Source organism: Artibeus jamaicensis, unplaced genomic scaffold, assembly GCF_021234435.1.
Source record: "Artibeus jamaicensis isolate MK-2021 breed Jamaican fruit bat unplaced genomic scaffold, CSHL_Jam_final contig_240, whole genome shotgun sequence".
In the NCBI taxonomy this organism is placed as follows: Eukaryota; Metazoa; Chordata; class Mammalia; order Chiroptera; family Phyllostomidae; genus Artibeus; species Artibeus jamaicensis.
Window position 1 is genome coordinate 12,232,649 of NW_026521506.1, and position 23,633 is coordinate 12,256,281.

Here is a 23,633-nt window from a genome sequence, read left to right on the forward strand (position 1 = left end):
GAGTGGACCAGAAAGAGGAAAAAAAAATGACCAAACAGAAAAGGATGAAGAAATAAGAATTCAAAAAAATGAGGAGAGGCTTGGGAATCTTCAGGACATCTTTAAACGTTCCAACATCCGAATTATAGGAGTACCAGAAGGGGAAGAGGAACAGTCACAAGTGGAACACTTATGTGAACAAATAATAAAGGAGAATTTCCCCAATCTGGCAAAGGAAATAGACTTCCATGAAATCCAGGAAGCTCAGAGAGTCCCAAAGAAGTTGGACTCAAGAAGGAACACACCAAGGCACATCATAATTACATTAGCCAAGATTAAAATGAAGGAGAGAATCTTAGAAGCAACAAGAGATAAGGGGACAGTCACCTACAAAGGAGTTCCCATCAGACTGTCAGTGGATTTCTCAAAAGAGACCTTAAGGCAAGAAGGGGCTGGAAAGAAGTATTCCAAGTCATGAAATCCAAAGACCTACAACCAAGATTGCTCTATCCAGCAAAACTTTCATTTAGAACGGAAGGACAGATAAAGTGCTTCTCAGATAAGATCAAATGCAAGGAGTTCATCATCACCAAGTCTTTATTATATGAAATGTTAAAGGGACTTACCTAAGAGAAAGAAGATAAAAAAGATGAACAGTGAAATGACAGCAAACTCACAGTTACTAAGAACCACATCTAAAACAAAAACAAACTAAGAGGACAACTAGATCAGGAGCAGAACCATAGAAATGAAGATCATATGGAGGGTTAGCAACAGGGGAGTAGGAGAAGGAGAAGGGGGGAGAAGGTACAGAAAATAAGTAGCATAGATGGTAGGTAGAAAATAGGGGGAAGGCAAGAATAGTATGGGAAATATAGAATCTAAAGAACTTGAGACAGGTGGTCATAAACTAAAGGGGGGAATGGTGGGGGAGGGGGTGTGCAGGGTGGAAGGGAATGGAGGGGGGAATAGAACTGTAATGGCATAATCAATAAAATGTATTAAAAATTAAATTTAAAAAAGAAAAAGAAAGAAACTTTGTGCCATACATCTAAAAATCTTCTCAACCGTCAGCCTTACAGAATTAGAAACTGGTTCATAATATGATGATTATTAATCTTTGTTTTTTTCTTCTGTTGTCATAGACATACCCCTTAGTAAATACTTGATTGCTTCCTTACATGATATAGGTCTCATTTTAGAAAACCTATCTGTATCACTGCCTCCTGAAATGAGACTCAACAATTTAATAGAACTGACTTATTTTCAGGACTACATAATTGAGTCAATGAAATGTATGAGGAGGACCCTCCAGAAAAACAAGGGTTTATTTATAAAACATTGTGTATTTATTCTTACATGTTTAAACTTTAGTCACCTTCAAAGTACTCTCCATTTGATTCAGTTATACCTATTGAGACGTTTTTTCCACTGCTCAAAACAGTTTTTGTACTTGTCAATTTTGATGCCTTTTAGTGCTTCTGCCATTTTTCTTGTTTGTTTCACTTCTGCATCAGCAAGACATTTATTTTTCAGGGCTTTTTTCCTCTGGGGAAAGAAGCAAAAAGGCACTTGCAGTGAGATCAGGTGAGTAAAGAGGATGGGGCACAGGGTTAATGCCATGTTTAGTCAAAAATCGCTAAACACTCAGCATGGTGGGCAGATGTGCTTGTAAGTCACCCATCATGTAGTTGGAAAATGCACTAAGTGTATATAAATATGTATATGTATATATACATATATCACATAAATATAAATATGTAATAAATATATTAAAACATTTACTAAACATATTTAATATATTAGATATATAATATATGTGATAATACATATATACATATATATGTATATATATGAGGGAAAATGCATGAGAACAAGTATCCTTTACAAAACAAAATGTATATAAAAGTTATGGAAGATACTAGAAATGGAAACTTCAGTAAAAGTACATTTCATGAAAACATTTTCAAATTATGTTTAATAACTTCATAACATATATTTTCAATTTTTAAGTATTTTTTATTTAATTGAGGTGAAATGATCATTTTATATTTTATGCAATAGCTGTCAGTAACAATTCTACACATAGCAGTGATAATATTATAGGCTTCATAGTCTGAAAATATAAAGTACCAGAGAAGGAAGTGCTTCATTCATATCAAAATTTTTCTAACTCCACACAAGAAAGGATTTATTTTTTATTATTGTTCAAGTACAGGTGTCTACATTTTCTGGCCACCACTTCCCCCACCCCACCCACCCCCACCTCCTATCCTAGATCCTACACCCCTTTGGCTTGTCCATGTGTCCTTTATACATGTTCCTTGATCATCCCCTATTGTTCCCTCATCACCCCCCTCCGCCTTCCCTCTGGCTACTGTCAGTTTGTTCTTTTTTTTTTATTTATTTTTTTTATTTTTTAATTTTATTTAGTTATTTTTCAAGTACAGTTTTTTGTCTATTTTTCCCATCCCAGCCTCCCCTGCCCCTTGCTCCCCACCTCCCTCCCATTTCCTCCCCCCCCTTAGTTCTCGTCCCTGTGTCCTTCCTATTTGTTCCTCCAAATTCTTTATTTCAATGTCTCTGGTTATATTTTTCTTTCTTGGTTGTTTCATTGATTAGGTCTCACTTATAAGTGAGATCATATGGTATTTGTCTTTCACCACCTGGCTAATTTTACTTAGCACAATACTCTCCAGTTCCATCCATGCTGTCATGAAGGGTAGGAGCTCCTTCTTTCTTTGTGCTGCATAGATGAGCATTTTATTCATGTGTCCGTGAGCCCTCTGTATGTCCTCCTTGGAAAAGTGTCTGTTAAGATCTTTTGTCCATTTTTTAAAAGATTTCATTTATTTATTTTCAAAAAAGGGAATGGAGGGAGAAAGAGAAAGAAACATCAATGCATGGCTACCTCTCATGAGCCCCCAAATGGGGACCTGGTCTGCAACCCAGGCACGTGCCCTGACTGGGAATCACACCAGCAACCCTTTGGTTTGTAGGCCAGCACTCAATCCATTGAGACACACTAGCCAGGGCCATCTGTTCATTTTTTAATTGGATTGTCTGTCTTCCTTGTGTGGAGTTTTGTGAGTTCTTTCTACCTTTTGGACATCAAAATCTTCTCTGAGGTATCAGTGGTAATCATATTTTGCCATATGATTGGTTTCCTTTTCGTTTTGTTGATATTTTCTTTAACCTTGCAGAGCTTTTTAATTTGATGTAGTCAAGTTATTTATTTCCTCTATATCCCTTGCCCTAGGGGATGTATTGGTGAAAATACTGATGCATGGGATATCTGAAATTTTTCTGAATATGTTCTCCTCTAACCTTTATGGTGTCATGACATATATTTAAGTCTTTTACCCACCTTGAGTTTATTTCGATGTATGGTATAAGTTGGTGTTTTACTTTCTTTTCTTTTCCTTCCTTCCTTCCTTCCTTCCTTCCTTCCTTCCTTCCTTCCTTCCTTCCTTCCTCCCTCCCTCCCTCCCTCCCTCCCTTCTTCCTTCCTTCCTTCCTTCCTTCCTTCCTTCCTTCCTTCCTTCCTTCCTTCCTTCCTTCCTTCCTTCCTTCCTTTCTTTCTTTCTTTCTTTCTTTCTTTCTTTCTTTCTTTCTTTCTTTCTTTCTTTCTTTCTTTTTTCATGAACCTGTCCAGCTCTCCCAACACCATTTGTTGAGGTGGCAATGCTTTACTCTATTTTATGTTACTGAGCCTTTGTCAAATATTAACTGATCATATCAACATGGGTTTATTTCTGGGCTCTCTATTCTGTTTCATTGGTCTCATTTGAATGCCTTTTATTTCTTTTTCTTGTCTGATCACTGTGGCTACAACGTCCAATATTATGTTTAATAGAAGTGGTGAAAGCAGACACACTTGTCTTGTGCATAATCTTAGGCAAGAACTTTTAGTTTTTGCTCATTGTATGATGTTGGCTGTAGATTTCTCACATATGGCCTTTATTATGTTGAGGTACTCCCTCTAGTACCACTTTGCTGAGTGTTCTTATTGTAAATGGGTCCTGTACCTTATCAAATGCTTTTCCCACATCTATTGATACAACCATGTGGTTTTTGTCTTTTATATTGTTTTGTGATGTATTACATTTACTAATTTGCATATATTGTACCATCCTTACATCCCTAGGATGAATCTCATATGATCATGGTGTATGACCTTTTTAATGTAATGTTGTATCTGGATTGCCAATATTTTGTTGAGGATTTTAGCATCTATGTTCACTGGTGATATTGGCCTATAGTTTTCTTTCTTTGTTGTATCTCTATCTGGTTTTGGAATTAGAATAATATTGGCTGCATAAAAAGAGTTTGGGAGGGTTATCTCTTGTTGGATTTTTTGAAATAGTTTGAGAAGAATTGGGGTTAGTTCTTCCATAAATATTTGCTATTTCTTTAAAGTAAAAACACAGGTAACAAAAACAAACAAGTGGAACTACATTCAACTAAATAGCTGCATAGCAAAAGAAACAATAAATTGAAAAGGCAACCTACAGAATGTGAGAAAGTATTGCACACCATATATCTGGACACTAAGGGGATAACATCCAAAATATACATTAAAAAACTCATACAACTCAATAGCAAAAAAGCAAAGAATCCAGTTCAAAATGGGCAAAGGTCCTAATGAAATGTCTTTCTAAAGAAGATATACAAATGGCCCATAGGTATATGAAAACAAGTTCAACATCACTAATTATGGAAATGCAAATCAAAGCCACTATGAGATATCACGTCACACCTGTTAGGATAAGTACCATCTAAAAGACAAAAGATAACAAATATTTGTTAGAATGTGGATAAAACAGAACTCTTCCTTATACACTATTGATGGGAATTAAAAATGTTACAGTAATTATGGGAAGCATTCTGGTGTTTGCTAAAAAAATTAAAATTTGAACTACCACATTATTCAGCAATTCATTTCCTGAGCTGATAGCTGAAGAAACTGAAGCCAGTATTTTGAAGAGATATTTTCACACCCATGCTTATTGCAGTATTCTTTTTTTTTAATATTAAATTTTATTTAGTTACTTTTCAAGTACATTTTTTTAATCTATTTCTCCCATCCCACCCCACCCCCCCGCCCGGTTTCCCCCCTCCCTCCCATCCCCCCCAGTCCTCATCTCTGTGTCTTTCATACTTGTTCCTCAAAATACCTCCCTCTTTTTCCCCTTAAGTTCCTTTCCCTCTCCCCTCTGGTCGCTGCCCACTTATTGCAGTATTCTTTACAATAGCCAAAGATTCAAGCATCCCAAATATCCATGGACAGATATATAGATACAATGGAATATTATTCAGCTTTAAAAAGGAAAAAGTTGATACATGCTACCACATGAATGAACCTTGTAGACATTATACTTAGTGAATAAGTATGTTACAAAAGGACAAATTCCACATGGTTCTAACTATATGATTTATTTAGATTAATCAAACTCATAAAAACAGAAAGTAGAATGTTGATTGACAGGGGCTGAGGGTAGGTAGAAATGGGGAGTTGTTGATTAATAGATATAAAAAATTCTGGAGATTGGCTGCACATCACTGTGACTATACTTAACACCGCTGATCTGCATACTTTAATAAGCATTTAAGATTGTAAGCTTTATGTGTATTTTACCACAATATTAAAGTACTCTTTTTGTATTTTAATTTATTTTTATTGATTATGCTGTTACAGTTGTTCTATTCCCCCTTCATTTCCCTCCACCCTACCCCCTGTCCCCACCATTACCCCCCCTTTAGTTTATGACCATGTGTCTCAAGTTCTTTAGATTCTATATTTCCCATACTATTCTTGCCACCCATCTATTTTCTATCTACTGTCTATGCTACTTATTTTCTGTACCTTCTCCCCCCATCTCCTCCTCCCACTCCCCTGTTGCTAACCCTCCTTGAGATCTTCATTTCTATGTTTCCACTCCTGATCTAGCTGTCCTTTTAGTTTGCTTTCGTTTTAGGTGTGGTTGTTAATAACTGTGAGTTTGTTGTCCTTTCACTGTTCATGTTTTTAGAACTTCTTTTTCTTAGATAAGTCCCTTTAACATTTCATATAATAAAGACTTGGTGATGATGAACTCCTTGAATTTGATCTTATCTGAGAAGCACTTTATCTGTCCTTCCATTCTAAATGAAAGTTTTGCTGGACAGAGCAATCTTGGTTGTAGGTCTATGGATTTCATGACTTGGAATACCTCTTTCCAGCCCCTTCTTGCCTGGAAGGTCTCTTTTGAGAAATCTGCTGACAGTCTGATGGGGACTCCTTTGTAAGTGACTGTCCCCTTATCTCTTGTTGCTTCTAAGATTCTCTCCTTCATTTTAATCTTGGCTAATGTAATGATGATGTGCCTTGGTGTGTTTCTTCTTGGGTCCAACTTCTTTGGGACTCTCTGAGCTTCCTGGATTTCCTGGAAGTCTATTTCCTTTGCCAGATTGGGGAAATTCTCCTTTATTATTTGTTCAAATAAGTTTTCCACTCATGGCTGTGCCTTTCCCCCTTCTGGTACCCCTATAATTCAAACGTTGGAACGTTTAAAGATGTCCTGGAGGTTCCTAAGACTCTCCTCATTTTTTTGAATTCTTACTTCTTCACTCTTTTCTGTGTGGCTATTATTTGCTTTCTTCTGGTCCACTCCATTGATTTGAGTCCCAGTTTCCTTTTCATCGCTATTGGTTTCCTGTGCAATTCCATTCATTTCAATTAGTTTCACCTTCATATGTTTGCCTAATTTGTGGCTATAATCAACCAGTTCTGTGAGCATCCTGATCACCAGTGTTTTAAACTGTGCATCTGAGAGTTTTGCTATTTCTTCATTGCCTAGATTTATAGGCTCTGGTCTTCTTTTGGTCTGTTTGTGCCTGTTAAGTATGAGGAGTGGAGCCTTGGACTCCCAGGTCGCTGGGTTGTGACTCTATATGTGGAGGCGGGGTCAGAGAGGGGAAATGGCAGCCCCCTCTGCTGCCTTTGCTGCTGGGGCTGCTGGCTCTCATCCAATTGCCCACTCCCTCGCTTGTCTATCCACACAGGAATGCAAGACCACAGTCAACCCGCAGCCCTGCTTCCTCGCTGTTTCCCCAGGATTGCTTGCTGAGTTGCCCACAAGGTCCAACCCTGAGCCTGGATTCTGCGCGCCTGAGTCCGTCTGACCGAGTTTTCCTGTGCTACCCAGCTCTGCCAGCTGCTGGTTTCACCCCTCTTACCGGTCAGGCTGAAGAATTTGTTGTTATCAGACTTCTGAAAAGTTCAATTTTCTGTGTTCTGGCTATATTTTCTGTTGCTATTATTTAGTTGTCTCTAAACTTGGTTGTGTGAGGAAGCACAGCGTCTCCACCAATGCATCCATCTTGGCCTAAGTAAAAAGTACTCTGAAATATCAAGACCAGTAAGTTTAAATTGTGTTCAGAGATAACATAATATGTTGCTAGCACAACAAGGTGATAAAATTGCTTGAACACTTACTTTGTGTTGTTCACACTAAATATTGACACTGTTTTTCTGTACTATGCATTATTTTGTTGAGTCAAATTACCCCTAAATCAAAGTTTTAAACAGTAATTAGAATTATCAAGTCATCTGATCTAAAGTAAAAGGTACCATAGTGAGCCACATTCTCCCATGGAATAAGCCACTACCTGAAAAGAGTATGGCATGTTACACACTGCTACAGTTCTTCCTTACCCATAGAATAAATTTTAGGTATATTTTATTGATTATGCTGTTACACTTTTCCCAATTTCCTCTCCTTTATCTTCCCTCCACCCTGCACTCCCCAACCCTCGAGCATCTCCCCTTTAGTTCATGTCCATGGGTTATGCATATAAGTTCTTTGAATTCTCGGTTTTCTCTATCATTCTTAACCTCTCCCCATCTATTTAATGTCTACCAATTATGTTTCTTATTCCCTGTACCTTTCCTTCCCTATTCCTCCCCTCCCGCTCCCCACTGAAAACCCTCCATGTGATACCCATTTCTCTGATTCTGTTCCTATTCTAGTTGTTTGCTTAGTTTTTGTTGTCATTGTTTTTCTTTCTTTTATTTTTTAGGTTCATTGATTGATAGTTGTGAGATTGTTGTCATTATACTGTTCATAGTTTTGACCTTACTTTTCTTAGATAAGTCCCTTAAACATTTCATATAATAATGGCTTGGTGATTATGAACTTTTTAAACTTGACCTTATCTGGGAAGCACTTTATCTGTCCTTCCATCCTAAATGACAGTTTTCCTGAATAGAGTAATCTTGTATGTAGGTCCTTGCCTTTCATGACTTCAAATACCTCTTTCGGGCCCTTCTTGCCTATAAGGTTTCTTTGAGAAATCAGTTGATAGTCTCATGGGCACTCTTTTGTGGATAACTCTGTTCTTTCTTCTTGCTGCTTTTAAGATTTTCTCTTTGTCTTTAATCTTGGGTAATTTAATGGTGATGGGCCTTGATGTGTTCCTCTTTGGGTCCAACTTCTTTGGGATTCTGGGCTTCCTGGACTTCCTGGAAGTCTATTTCCTTCACAAGATTGGGGAAGTTTTCCTTTATTATTTGTTCAAATAAGTTTTCAAATTCTTGCTGTTGTTCTTCACCTTCTGGCACACGTACAATTTGGATACTGAAATATTTCAGGTTGTCAGAGAGGTTTGTAAGCCTCTCTGCACTTGTTTTTTTATTGAATAGTCATTTTATTTTTTTCTTTCTTTTTTTTTAAATTTTATTTAGTTATTTTTCAAGTACAGTTTTTTGTCTATTTCTCCCATCCCAGCCTCCCCCGCTCCTTGCTCCCCACTTCCCTCCCATTCCACCCCCTTTAGTTCTCCTCCCTGTGTCCTTCCTATTTGTTCCTCAAAATCCCTCCCCCTTTTCCCCCTTAACTTCCCTTCCTTCTCCCCTGTGGTCACTGTCCCCTTGTTCTCTATTTCAGTGTCTTTGTTTTTTTTTTTTTTCTGCTTGCTCGTTTGTTTTGTTGTTTAGCTTCCTGTTAAAGGTGAGATCATATGGTATTTGTCTTTCAGCACCTGGCCTATTTCACTCAGCATAATGCTTTCCAGTTCCATCCATGTTGTTGCAAAGGGTAATAGCTCTTTCTTTCTCTCTGCTGCATAGAATTCCATTGTGTATATGTACCACAATTTTTTGATCCATTCATTTACTGATGGGCACCTAGGTTGCTACCAACTCTTGGCTATTGTAAATTGTGCTGCTATGAACATTGTGGTGCATAGGTTCTTTGATATTGATGTTTTAGGATTCTTAGGATATAATCCTAGCAGTGGAATTGCTGGGTCAAAAGGCAGGTTGATTTTTATTTTTCTGAGAAAATTCCATACTGTTTTCCATAATGGTTGTACCAGTCTGCACTCCCCCCAACAGTGAACTAAGGACTCCTTTCCCCCACACCCTCTCCAACATTTGTTGTTTGTTGCTTTGTTTATGATAGCCATCCTGACTGGTGTAAAGTGGTGTCTCATTGTGGTTTTAATTTGCATCTCTCTGATGGCTAACAAAATTGAGCATCTCTTCATGTGACTCTGGATATTCTGTATGTCCTCCTTGGAGAAGTGTTTGTTCAAGTCCTTTTCCCATTTTTTAATTGGGTTGGGTGTTTTCTTAGAGTGGAGTCGTGTAAGTTCTTTGTATATTTTGGAGATTAAACTTTGTCTGAGGTATCATTGGAAAATATGTTTTCCCATACAGTAGGTTGTCTTGCTAATTTAATACTGTTTTCTTTAGCCACGCAGAAGCCTTTTATTTTGATGGGATCCCATTTGTTTATTCTTTCCTTTACATTCCTTGCTATAGGGGACATATCAGTAAAAAAAGTTGCTGCGTGAAATATCTGAGATTTTCTTGCCAATGTTCTCCTCTAGGACTTTAATGGTGTCACGACTTACATTTAAGTCTTTTATCCACCTTGAATTTATCTTGGTGTATGGTGTAAGTCTGTGCTCAAGTTTCATTTTTTTGCATGTAGCTGTCTAGTTCTCCCAACACCATTTGTTGAAGAGGCTATCTTCACTCCATTTTATGTTACTGCCCCCTTTGTCGAATATTAATTGACTGTAGAGAGTATTGGGTTGATTTCTCGGCTCTCTGTTCTGTTCCATTAGTCTATGTGCCTATTTTTATGCCAGTACCAGGCTGTTTTGATTACAGTGGCCTTGTAATACAGTTTGATATCAGGTATTGTGATCCCCCCTACTTTGTTCTTCTTTCTCAAAGAGCAGCTACTATCCGCCCTCGTTTATGGTTCCATATAAATTTTTGAAGTGTTTGTTCTATGTCTCTGAAATATGCCATTGGTACTTTAATAGGTATTGCATTCAATCTGTATATTGCTTTGGGTAGTATGGACATTTTGATGATGTTAATTCTTTCAATCCATGAACAAGGTATATGTTTACATTTGTTTGTGTCTTCCTTGATTTTGTTCTTCAGGGCTGTGTAGTTTTCTCCATACAGGTTTTTTACCTCCTTAGTTAGGTTTATTCCCAGATATTTTATTTTTCTTTTTGCTATATTGAATGGGATTCTTATCTTGATTTCTGCTTCTGCTGATTCACTGTTGGTATACAAAAATGCCTTGATTTCTGGATATTGACTTTGTAACCAGCTGTTTTCCCAAATTCATTAATTAGTTCAAGCAGTTTTTGGGTAGAGTCTATAGGATTTTTCATGTACACTATCATGTCATCTGCAAACAGTGACAGTTTTGCTTCCTCCTTTCCTATTTGGATGCCTTTTATTTCTTTGTCTTGCCTGATCACTGTGGCTAAAACTTCCAATACTATATTGAATAGAAGTGGTTAAAGTGGACAACCTTGTCTTGTTCCTGACCTTAGTGGAAAAGCTTTTAGTTTTTTCCCATTGAGTATGATATTGGCTGTAGGTCTCTCATATTCGGCCTTTATTATTTTGAGAAATGCTCCCTGTATTCCCACTTTGCTGAGTGTTTTTATCATAAATGGGTGTTGTACCTTATCGAAAGCTTTTTCTGCATCTAGAGATATGATCATGTGATTTTTGTCTGTGCTTTTGTTTATGTGATGTATTAAATTTACTGATTTGCGAATATTGAACCATCCTTGCATCCCTGGGATGAATCCCACTTGGTCATGGTGTATGATCTTTTCGATATATTGTTGGATGCGATTTGCCAATATTTTGTTGAGGATTGGAGCATCTATGTTCATCAGCGATATTGGCCTGAAGTTTTCTTTCTTTGTTGTGTCTCTATCTGGTTTTGGAATTAAGATGAGGCTGGCTTCATAAAAAGAATTTGGGAGTTTTCCATCCTTCTGGATTTTTTGGAATAGTCTGTGGAGAATAGGGGTTAGCTCTTCCTTAAATGCTTTGTAGAATTCTCCTGTGAAACCATCTGGTCCAGGGCTTTTGTGTTATGGGAGTTTTTTGATTACTGCTTCAATTTCTTTTGCTGTTATTGGTGTATTTAGATTTTCTGCTTCTTTTTCACTGAGTTTTGGAAGATTGTATTTTTCTAGAAATGTGTCCATTTTCCCTAGGTTTTCAAATTTCTTGGCATACAGTTCTTCATAGTAATTTCTTACAATCCCTTCTATTTCTGTGGTATCAGTTGTAATCTCTCCTCTTTCATTTCTGATTGTGTTTATTTGTGTCCTCTCTCTTCTTTTCTTGATGAGCCTACTTAAAGGCTTGTCTATTTTATTTATCTTCTCAAAGAACCAACTCCTGGATTCATTGATCCTTAAAATTGTGCTTTTAGTTTCTATGTCATTTAATTCTGCTCTAATCTTGGTTATTTCCTTCCTTCTGCTTGCTCTGGTCTGTCTTTGTTGTTGTTCCTGGAGTTCTTGCAGGCTTAGGGTAGGTTGTTTGTTTGAAATGTTTCTATCTTCTTTAGGTAGGCCTGTATTGCTATAAACTTCCCTCTCAGGACTGCCTTCACTGTGTCCCATAAGTTTTGGGTTGTTGTGAGTTCATTTTCATTTGTTTCCAGAAACATTTTGATTCCTTTCCTAATTTCATTCTTGACCCATTCATTGTTTAATAGCATACCATTCAGTCTCCATGTTTTTGGGTGCTTTGGGTTTTTTCCTTTGGGGTTGGTTTCTAATTTCAGTCCCTTGTGGTCAGAGAAGATGCTTGGTATGATTTCAATTTTCTTGAAGTTTTTGAGGCTCGTTTTGTGTCCTATCATGTGGTCCATCTTTGAGAATGTTCCACGTGCATTTGAAAAGAATGTGTATTTAGCTTCTTTGGGATGAAGGGCTCTATATATATATCAGTTAAGTCCATTTCATCAAGGGTGTTGTTTAATGCCACAATATCTTTGTTGATAATTTGTTTGGAAGATCTGTCCATTTTTGATAGTAGGGTGTTAAAATCCCCTACTATAATTGTGTTGCTGGCAATATCTTTCTTGAAGTCCTCTAAGATTTTCTTGATATATTTTGTTGTCCTATGTTTGGTGCATATATGTTTACAATGGTAATGTCTTCTTGGTGGATTCTTCCCTTGAGTATAATGAAGTGACCTTCTGGGTCTCTCTTTATGGCTCTTTTTTTGAAGTCTATTTTGTCCGATATCAGAATTGCTACCCCAGCTTTTTTTCTTGTCCGTTTGCTTGCAAAACTTGTTTCCAGCCTTTTACTTTTAGTCTGTGATGGTCTTTTGTCCTGAGGTGGGTCTCTTGTAGGCAGCACATGTGTGGGTCATGCTTTCTTATCCATTGAGCTATTCTGTGTCTTTTGATTTGAGCATTTAATCCTTTTACGTTTAAGGTTATTATTGATAGGTACATATTCATTGCCATTTTTGTACCTGTGTTCTTCTCTGTCTCCCTCTTATCCTTCCTTCCCTTAAAGCAGTCGTTTTAGTATTTCTTGTAGAGCTGGTTTGGTGGAGGCATATTCTTTTAGACTTCTTTTGTCCTGGAAGCTCTTTATTTGGCCATCTATCTTGATTGAGAGCCTTGCTGGGTAAAGTAGCCTTGGTTGTAGGCCTCTGGTTCTCATTACTTGGAATATTTCTTGCCATTCTCTTCTTGCTTGAAGTGTTTCCATTGAGAATCAGTAGCTAACCTTATTGGGGCTCCCTTGTATGTTATTTCTTTTTTCTCCCTTGCTGCCTTTAAGATTCTCTCTTTGTCTTGGAATTTTCCCATTTTGATGATGATGTGTCTTGAAGTGGGCCTCCTTGGGTTCCACTTGATTGGGACCCTATGTGATTCCTGGATTTGTGAGACTTTTTCTCTTATCAAATTAGGAAAATTTTCTCTCATTACTCATTGAAATACGTTTTCTATCCCTTGTTCTTCTTCTTCTCCTTCTGGTATTCCTATTATTCGGATATTATTACGTTTCATATTGTCTTGCATTTCTCTTAATCCCTCTTCATTCTTTCTGAGCCTCTTTTCATTTTCTTGCTCTTTCTGTGTGATGCTTTCTACCTTGTCCTCCAACTCACTAATCCTATCCTCCGCTTCATCTATCCTACTTTGGAAACTTTCTACTGTGTTCTTCAATTCGGAAATTGTATTCTTCATTTTCTCTTGTCCCTTGCGGATAGTTTCTATTTCCTTTTTGATGTTGCTGTAGTTTGCAGAGACATCATTGTAGTTCCCTTGTAGTTTCTGGTAGTTCACTGTGAGCTCTTTGAACTTCGTAATAACCAGTGCTTTGAATTCACTATCTGATAGTTGATCAGCCTCTATTTCATCTAACATTCTTTCTGTAGTTTCTGCCTTTTCTTTCATTTGGGGATTGTTTCTTTGTCTTCCTATTGTTTGAGACTCTTCTTGTTAGTCTCTGCTTCTAAAATTGATCTGTTATGAAAGCCTGGTTTTATGGTGTGAACTTCTGTGGTATGATCCTTGTGAAGTTCTGTGGTGCAGACTCCTTGAAGTTTCTTGATGTTCTTCGTCTCCACCTACTCTCACCCTGGTCCTCGGACTTGTCCCTGCGATGGTCACCTACCACTGCTGAATGTCCCGGCTCTAGTAGCCGCCTCCTCAAGCGCTCAGGCCCATTACTAGAGCAGTGGCACCTGGGCAGGGAATGTCCTGGCTCCAGTAGCTGGCTCCTCTGCCGCCCAGGGCCGTCACAGGGGTTTGGAGTGTCCCAGCTTCCATACCTGACTCCCCGGCATCTAGTCCTGTCTCTGTGGCAGTGGCACAGAGGCTTAGAATGTGCCAGCTCCGGTACGTGACTCCCCAACGTCCAGACCTGCCGCTATGGGAGCGTCACAGGGGCTGAAAATGCCCCAGCTGCGTAGCTGACTCCTCTGCCTCCCAGGACCGTCATAGGGGTTTGTAGTGTCCCAGCTCCCATACCTGACTCCCCAGGGTCCAGTCCCATCTCTATGGCAGCATCACAGTGGCCTCTGGTGTCCTAGATCCTGCAACTGACTCTTCTGTTGCCCAGACTGGTAGCTATGGCATCGGCACAGGGGCCAAGAATGTCCCAGCTTTGGTTCCTGACTCCTCTGTCGCCCAGGACCATCACAGGGGCTTCGAGTGTCTGGCTCCCGTACCTGACTCCCCGGCTCCCAGGCCTGTTGCTCTGGTGGCAGCACAGGGGCCCCGTCTGTCCCAGTTCCAATAGCTGACTCTGCTACTGTCTGGTGTTTCAGCATCAGTCACAATCTCTGGTCTTTTAATTTCATAAGTGCTGGGTAACGGATGGTTTATTGTGCTGTTTGTCTATAGATCTGCCATGATTTTCACCCATGAGTACAGGAGCTAGCATCAGCTCCGTCTTACTCTGTCGCCATCTTCCCAGCATCCCCCTGAAAAATTCTTATACTTCATTTTTTGTGATACAAAATGAAGAAATAACAATGAAAGGAAACAAAATCTTCTGCTAGTAAAAATGTGGGCAGAAAGAGTCATTCACACATGTATTTGTGTTTGTGTGTGTGTATGGAAGGGTTTTAATTGCTAAATGCTTTTTATAAAATAGTTATGCTAATGTCTGGTATATTAAGAATATACATGCTCTTTTACTCAGAACAATCTCTTTAGGGAGTGACTTCTGTGGGAATGAAAACATTAATGCACAAAGGTAAATTTACAAAATGTTTATTTTAACTTTATCTGTATTGTCAAAAAACTGAAACCTCACTGGAGGCTCACTAGAAGGGAAAGTATTAAGTAAAATATGGTACATTCCTGCTATCAATTATCATGCAACTACTGAAAACAATTATATATATGAATAACTTGGATGGATATTCATCATTTAGTGAGAAAAAAGTCTCAGAGTAAATGATTGCACTTTTGTGAAAACAAGCAATAACTACTAATTTCTATTTATATAGCCCCATATTCATCAAAGAAATGGATAAATTACTTTTTCATTATACATTTTTATAGCATATATGCTTTTGCAATTATATTTAAAAATAAATACAATTAAATTTTTTATATTTGTCTTTATGGTCTCTTTTTAAAAGAGAATTATATTTACTAAATTTAACTTCTAGCTAGTCTCATTATAGCTCAGCATTTCTCCAACAAAGAAATGTGTTTGGGGTATATGCAAATCATCTCGGAACGTTTTCTGTCTTTGTATTTTTAAGAGTAACTGACTCTTTTCTTTTCTCACACCAACACTTTGAGGAGTAAAGCATGCAAGTTGTCTGGGCATAAGTGTATTTTAAGTTTCACAAGTGTTTTCTGATATGTCCCCTCTACCACTCTGTCCCACCATCTGGATGAGGACCACTGAATTTATAGCTACTACGACCTTAATTGAAGTCAAAATTTATGGCTGGGATTTAATGAAAAATGTATTTTCCTAAATAAGAAAAGTTATGTCTCACTTATAGGTGAGGCCATATGGTAGTTGTCTTTCACCATCTGGCTTACATCACTTAGCATAACGCTTTCCAGTTCCATCCATGCTGTCCAGAGGTAGGACCTCCCTCTTTCTTTCTGCTGTGTAGTATTCTATTGTGTTAATGAGTGGATAAAAAAACTATGGTACAAGCAAGCAAAATATGACCCAAGACATTGAAATTAAGAACAAACTGATGGAAACCAGAGGGCTGGGGGAGAGGGATAATGGGGTAAATAAGGGAAGGGTTGTCAAGGAACATGTATAAAGGACACATGGAGAAAGCCAAAGGGGGTAGGTTTGAGGGTGGAAGGTGGGGATGGGTAGGGTAGAAGGTCATGGTGGTTTGAAAATGGAGACAACTGTATTTGAACAACAATTTTTAAAAAAGAAAAGTCATGTCTTCTTTTCTGGAAAGTGTAGTAATTCTTTTGAGGAAAAGAATGCCTTGCAGTTTCCACAAATTTGTTTTATAATTTTGTTCCCCACAGGATGCCATGGTATTTTAAAAAGCATTATAGTACGGGAGTAAAAGACAGAAAACTGTACTTGAACAATAATTAAATTAAAAAAAGAAATAAAAAAGAAAAAAGTATTATAGGAGAAATACTTTTTAAGAATTAACGAAATAAATCATAGAAATTTTTTCTGTATCTTTTCTTAGTAAAGTTACCTCCAACACTTCTCAACACTAGTTGGTACCATAGGAAAACAGACCTCTGACTCCCTTGCAGGGTTTATAGTCTCCTCATCTTTGATTCTTACCTATCTTTTACTCACCACTTCCTCTGTACTCTTTCTGCCTTCTGACCTGAATGAACATCCCACCCTGCCTGTTTACAGCTTCTCCTCATTCAACTGAAATGAAGTCAGGCCTAATGTTTTGTGACACTTTTCAAGATCTGATCTTTGCCCTTTCCCACTGATTATGGTTTATACTTACCTAAAACATTATGGTTCTAGGTGCATTGTGAAATATACCTTGCCCATTCAAGCAAGTTTCTGAAGCCTTCTCAAGTTGGATATCTTACACACCCACCTTTACTGGATTGGTCCCAGACACAAAACTAGTGTCTAGACAAACGTGACATTTGGGTGGCTTAGAGTTGGTGGCCCATGTTAGTAACTCTGAAAAAGAAGAACTAGAACTTCTCTTACCACTAGATCTTATGACTATCAATTCCTGCCCAGATCAGGAGCAATTAATTACAACTAAGAACAATTTTCTTAAGAAGGAAAGGGCCCAGACTGCCTACACATTTCCATGCAAAGTTGGCTCACACTACAGATAGAAACATGTATTTTTAGGAATGAATGAGTCAAGTTTAGGTGATAAAGGAAAGGAAAGAAAAGAAGGTTAAAAGGATTTGGAGTTAGAGAAGAGACTCAGCAGGTCAGGAGAATCCTTCCTTCTTTAGGGTGAGGGATGGACTTGGTGGTCAGAGATTGCCTCTCAAGGCAGCTAACTAAAGGGGCAGAAGCCAAACTTCAGAGAACAAAATAGAGCACAGGAGTTCAACTGGTCCTCCAGGTGTCATCACTAAGTCAAAGGAAGAAGAAACTTGACAAACAGCAATGGTGACTTTAAGGCCTCTGGACGTTTCTTTGTTGTTTGTGGTTCTTGCATGCATTAGCTCTGCTGTGTGCTCTGGGGTTTGTTTTCCTGCCTGATCCAGAATAAAACCCTTGAAGCAGGGTGGTGAGCCATCTGTAGCCCAGGAAGGAAGAAGCTGGAGTGGCAGCTGCCTGCTCGGTAGCCATACTTCTGAGGAAACAGTCCTGAAGAGCAGAATAGAAGTTGGCAGCTATGAAGAGGGAAGGAAGCAGGATGATGTGGCTTAACCAAAGGGAGGGAAAGACAGCATGGGGGACCAGCTGGTCCTGAAAGGGGTCTGGGATACTGACTGGAAGAAAGGCTCCCAGGGTGTCCAGGCCAGGCCCTGATGGCCAAGAAGAGGTGAAGGGCCCCAAGAGGCCTCTATCAGGGGGGCCCCTGTCCTCTGAAACCAGGAGGGGCCTAATTGCCACCTAAAAGTTCCCATCAATACTGTTCCACCCAGTGTTGCGCCTTTGTGATCAGAGAACAAAATGCTGGGGCCCCTCCTACTGTCTCTTTGCCCATGTGGTTATGACTCAGTGGGAGGATTCTCCAGCTGGGAGCCAGCCTCTCTCTGGGACACATCTTCTTAATCTTCCAGCAGTGATTCTAAATTCCGTGTCACAAAACTTAATGTGGACCTGATGACAGGTATGAGAAAATTCACCAGAATTGCTTTTATCTATGATTCAATGGTTTTTACTTTCACAGAACTTCATGCCCTTCCCATGAACCCCAAATTAAGAATGCTGTTCTAGACTCATAGTACAGAGAACAGACTGACAGCTGTCAGAAGGAAAGGGGTTGAGAAGCTGGGTGAAAACGATGAAGGGATTAAGGAAAACACTCATAGACAGAAACAACAGCATGGTGATTACCAGAGGGAATGGAGAGTGGGGAGAGGTAGAAGAGGGTAAAGGGGGGATACATGGTGACAGAAGGAGACTTGACTTTGGGCCCTGGCTAGTTAACTCAGGTGCTAGATCATACTGATATTTCAAGGTTTCGGGTTTGATTCCTGCTCATGGCGCACCCATCAATCAGCCAATGAATGTGTAAAGTAGAATAATCAATTGTTATCTCTCTTCTCCCTTTCTTTCTCTAATATTAATGAATTTTTTTAAATTTAAAAGATGACTTTGGGTGGTGAACACAATACAATGTACAGATGATGTATGATAAAATTGTACACTGGAAATCTATATCATTTTATTAAGTCACCTAAATGAATTCAATTTAAAAAAAAATGCTGCTCTATTCTCTCCTAACTTGCAGTTATAGTATGATTGTGTGTCATGTGCCCCTGTGACCACTAGATGCCAACAAAGACTGGGCAAGACATCTTGCCTTCTCTTCCAGGGCTAGTAATAACCTTTTCACAGGCCAAGTTTGTTCTCATCCAATAGTTGAAATGATCGCTCAGGACAAACCACTGCCCCATATCTTCCCCTCATCTCTCACACACACATTTTTTTTTTTTAGTAAATAGAAGCTGAAACAAATTCCTGCTCACCTGTGGGTAGTTCTACCTTTGTAATTCTCTCCCCTCCCAAATTACACAGTATTGAAAGAACGTTTCCTCCAATAAAATTGGTTGGGATAGGTGCTTCAAACATAGCTGTCTTTGGCTGCCCCATGCTCCTTACACCTACTGTGTCCCTTCTTCATGTGATAGGGAACAGGGTGGCAGGTTCTCCCTTGACCCAGCACAACTCAGCCCACAAATAGGAGTAGTCTTGGCTAAGTACGTGGGCCACATCTTAGTAGTTGTATGACTTTGAGCTAGCTAGTTATTTAACCTCTCTGTGCCTACAGTGAGGAGGGAATATAATAGTACCTCCTTCAATGAGTTATTAGTATGGGAATAAAATAAATAAATGTTTCTGAAACACTTATGATAACACCTGACACATATTATACACTCAATACATGTTAGCTATTCTAATTTGTCTTCTTTGAAACTCATAGTAAGGTCTCAGTAATTATCTCTTTATATTTTGCCTTTTGTATTTAAAGTTGTTAGTTTTTAACTGTGGACTTTTTATCTGGCTTCATTATGTATGTCTCGCAGTTAGTTCCTAAATGCTTTTTGGTCCTAGTTTTCTAGAAAGCCCAGGTGTTGGTGTCACTGCTGTTATGTTCTGGGTAGAGACAGTCCTGACAGTGTATTACTTGTGTCCCAGTGTTCTCTGGGAATGTATGATAAAAAGTAGAAACTCCCTCAAATTACATATTTAAAACAATCCCCTATGATGTAAATGTTTGATCATGGGTTCAGAGTGTAAGGCCCATCCTTAATTTTAAAATGTTGTTCTTGGGACTCTAGTTAAGCTTCCACTCAGTAGCTATGGTGCCCTACCCAGGTGAGTACATAGTTCTGTTTGACTGAGAATTTCCAGAAGCCCTCATTCAACTATTTTTCTACTCCCCAAATCAGAATTGTCTTAAATGCTCTAGATGTTAACTAGGTTCACTTATTCATGGTCCTAGCTGAACTACAGGTATAGGAGAACTGGAATGAAGGCGGTCCCATATGGACAGAGCTTCAGTACAGAATTAGGTACTTTCCTCCAAAAGCCAGTCTGAAGGACCATTGGAGAGCTCATTAAACTATAATTTTCAACTTTATTGCATAATCAACCAGGTGTGTCTATGCAATCACTTGTCTGCTTATAAATTAAGTATAAATTCGAAAACAAAATAGAACTAGGTATTCCTAATGAATGTATCTCAAAAATAATTTATGTGAATAGAAGAACAAGTCCTTGTACTAGGAAGGTGCTTGCAAAAATAAGACTTACCAAATAGTGTAAAACAGGGTTGGGCCATTACATTTGCATCTCCCAATGTCTGAAGCCACTCTGCAAAAATCAATGGCACACTTCCAGATTTTTGTTATAATAGTTGAGGTAATTCATATCAACCTTCTCTTTGAGAACAAACTTTTTAGAAAAGATTTTAAATTTATTTTTAGGCAGAGAGAAAAGGATGGAGAAAGAGAGGGAGAGAAACATCAATGTGTGGCTGCCTCTCACATGCCCCACACTGGGGACATGGCCCACAACTCAGACATGTGCCCTGACTGAGAATCTAACCGGTGGACCCTTTGGTTCACAGGCCCACACTCAATCCACTGAGCCACACCAGACAGGGCTGAAAACAACTTTTAAAAACCTGGATAAAATTTAAACAATAACTTTTTTAAACAATTGAAAAAGCTAAAAAAGAAAGAAAGTGTTACTTGGCTACAATATAGGGAAAATTAAGACCTAGAAAGATAAATAAGGACTGGAGACCACTTTTAATGTGTGAATATTTTCCCTACCAGAAAATAGCTTTGACAACTTCATAGAACAAACAAAACAAATACAGACTAAATGTCAAGATATATATGCAGGTAGTAACATAAAATGGAGTGAAAATAGCCTCTTCAACAAATGGTGTTGGGAGAACTGGACAGCTACGTGCAAAAAAATGAAACTTGAGCACAGACTTACACCATACACCAAAATAAATTCAAGGTGGATAAAAGACTTAAATATAAGTCATGACACCATTAAAGTCCTAAAGGAGAGCATCGGCAAGAAAATCTCAGATATTTCATGCAGCAACATTTTTACGGATATGTGCCCTAGAGCAAGGAATATAAAGGAAAGAATAAACAAATGGGATCTCATCAAAATAAAAAGCTTCTGCATGGCTAAAGAAAACAGTATTAAATTAAAAAGACAACCTACTGTATGGGAAAACATATTTGTCAATGTTACCTCAGACAAAGGTTTAATCTCCAAAATATACAAAGAACTTACATGACTCCACTCTAAGACATCTAACCCAATTAAAAAATGGGAAAAGGACTTGAACAGACACTTCTCCAAGGAGGACATATAAAATATCCAGAGACACATGAAGAGATGCTCAATTTCATTAGCCATCAGAGAGATGCAAATTAAAACGACAATGAGATACCACTTTACACCAGTCAGGATGGCTATCATAAACAAAGCAACAAACAACAAATGTTGGAGAGGGTGTGGAGAAGAGGGGTCTTTAGTTCACTGTTGGTGGGATTGCAGACTGGTACAACCATTATGGAAAACAGTATGGAATTTTCTCAGAAAAATAAAAATCGACCTGCCTTTTGACCCAGCAATTCCACTGTTAGGATTATATCCTAAGAATCCTAAAACATCAATATCAAAGAACCTATGCACCACAATGCTTATAGCAGCACAATTTACAATAGCTAAGAGTTGGAAGCAACCTAGGTGCCCATCAGTAAATGAATGGATCCAAAAATAGTGGTACATATACACCATGGAATTCTATGCTGCAGAGAGAAAGAAGGAGCTATTACCCTTTGCAACGACGTGGATGGAACTGGAAAGCAATATGCTGAGTGAAATAGGCCAGGTGCTGAAAGACAAATACCATATGATCTCACCTTTAAAAGGAAGGTAAACAACAAAACAAACAAGCAAACAGAATAAAAACAAAGACACTGAAATAAAGAACAGGGGGACAGTGACCAGAGGGGAGAGGGAAGGGAATTTAAGGGGAAAACAGGGGAGGGATTTGGAGGAACAAATATGAAGGACACAGGGACGAGAACTAAGGGGGGTGGAAATGGGAGGGAGGTGGGGAGCACAGGGCGGGGGGGACTGGGATGGGAGAAATAGACAAAAAACTGTACTTGAAAAATAACCAAATAAATTTATTTTTTTAAAAGATATATATGCAGGTAATCTGGGTCTTAAAATTTAGTGTTCTCCCCAACTGAGAGTATCCTCAATAATCACCCAAATATTTCATTTGACAAAGGAAATGAAGATCCTCTCTAGAGGAATGTGACTTCTTCCTTACCTAAAGTTATTGCTACAGATAATTGTTAAAGTGTGATGCCCAAAGTTACCAAGCACATAAGCAATAAGGCACCAAAGGAAAGGACAAGCACAAAAACAGATGAAACAGAGACACATGACCTTTTAGTTAATGGAATTTTTAGACCTAGACCATAAAATGACAATGCTTATCATGTTTAAAGATATAAAAAAGAAAATTTCATGTTTGGTGTGTGTAGAATAGCAGAGACCAATTTACTCTCATGCTTGAATAACCACAAACAACAAATAAATGAAACAATGGTTATCATGACACTGGACATTAGGTTACACAAGATAGTGACCGTTAAAGATGGATAACCAACAATGTATTTCCAAAATCATACTATCTTACTGCTTTGAAAGATTTTCCAGGTCTTATCAGTAGGGCCTAGTGGACTCCCCAAGTTGTGGAGATAACGAAGAGTGTAGAAAAGAATGTAGTGACTGAAGTTTGTTAGCAGAGCATCAGGCAGGGGATTGCATGAAGGGAAAACTTAGAAGATCTGCAAGGATACATATGTGTGGTGTATGAAATAACCCAAGACTAGGGAAAATGTAATGGAAACAGACAAGAGAGAACTGCATACAGCACTCATACAGGGCTAAGAGTAGAACCTATTTCTGCCTGCCAGACTTGAAACTATCAAAATTCAAAAGCAGTGGATAGAATACTTATACATTTCTTGCCTTAGTTCTGGTGAATAATTACTCATGCACTAAATATGATTGTGGTGCTATCTAACAAATTCAAAAATCAAACTGTTTCCAAAAAACTAAACTGTATTCCAGTGAAATGTCAAAAATATATAGAGAAATAAAATAATAACCAGTATCCAATAAGTCACAATATCTGATATGCAATAACATGTTACAGTCATAAAAAGAATCAGGTCAATAGGACCCATAATAAGTGAGAAACCAATAGAAATTGACCTTAATCTGACAGAGATTTTAATCCTGGGAAAAAAAGAAATTGAAATAACTATTATAACTGTGCATCTGTGTTTAAAAGGATAAAAAGACATGCAAAATATTTAAAATCCCAAATCTAAAATTTAAAAATGACTTCTGATTTCAAAGCATTTGTGGTAAGAGAATACACTTGATATGATTTCAATCTTCTTAAACTTGTTGAGCCTAGTTTTGTGACCCAATATATGGTCTATCCTTGAGAATGTTCCACATGTACTGGAGAAGAAATTTTGCTTTGAAATTAGAAATAAACTGCAAAAGGGAACTAAAGAACCCCACAAATATGTGAAGATTTAAAAAACATACTACTTAAAATGGGCAAAAAAAGAGAGATAAAAGGTGAAATCAAAAGATATATAGAGATTTGAAGGTTGGCAAGATGG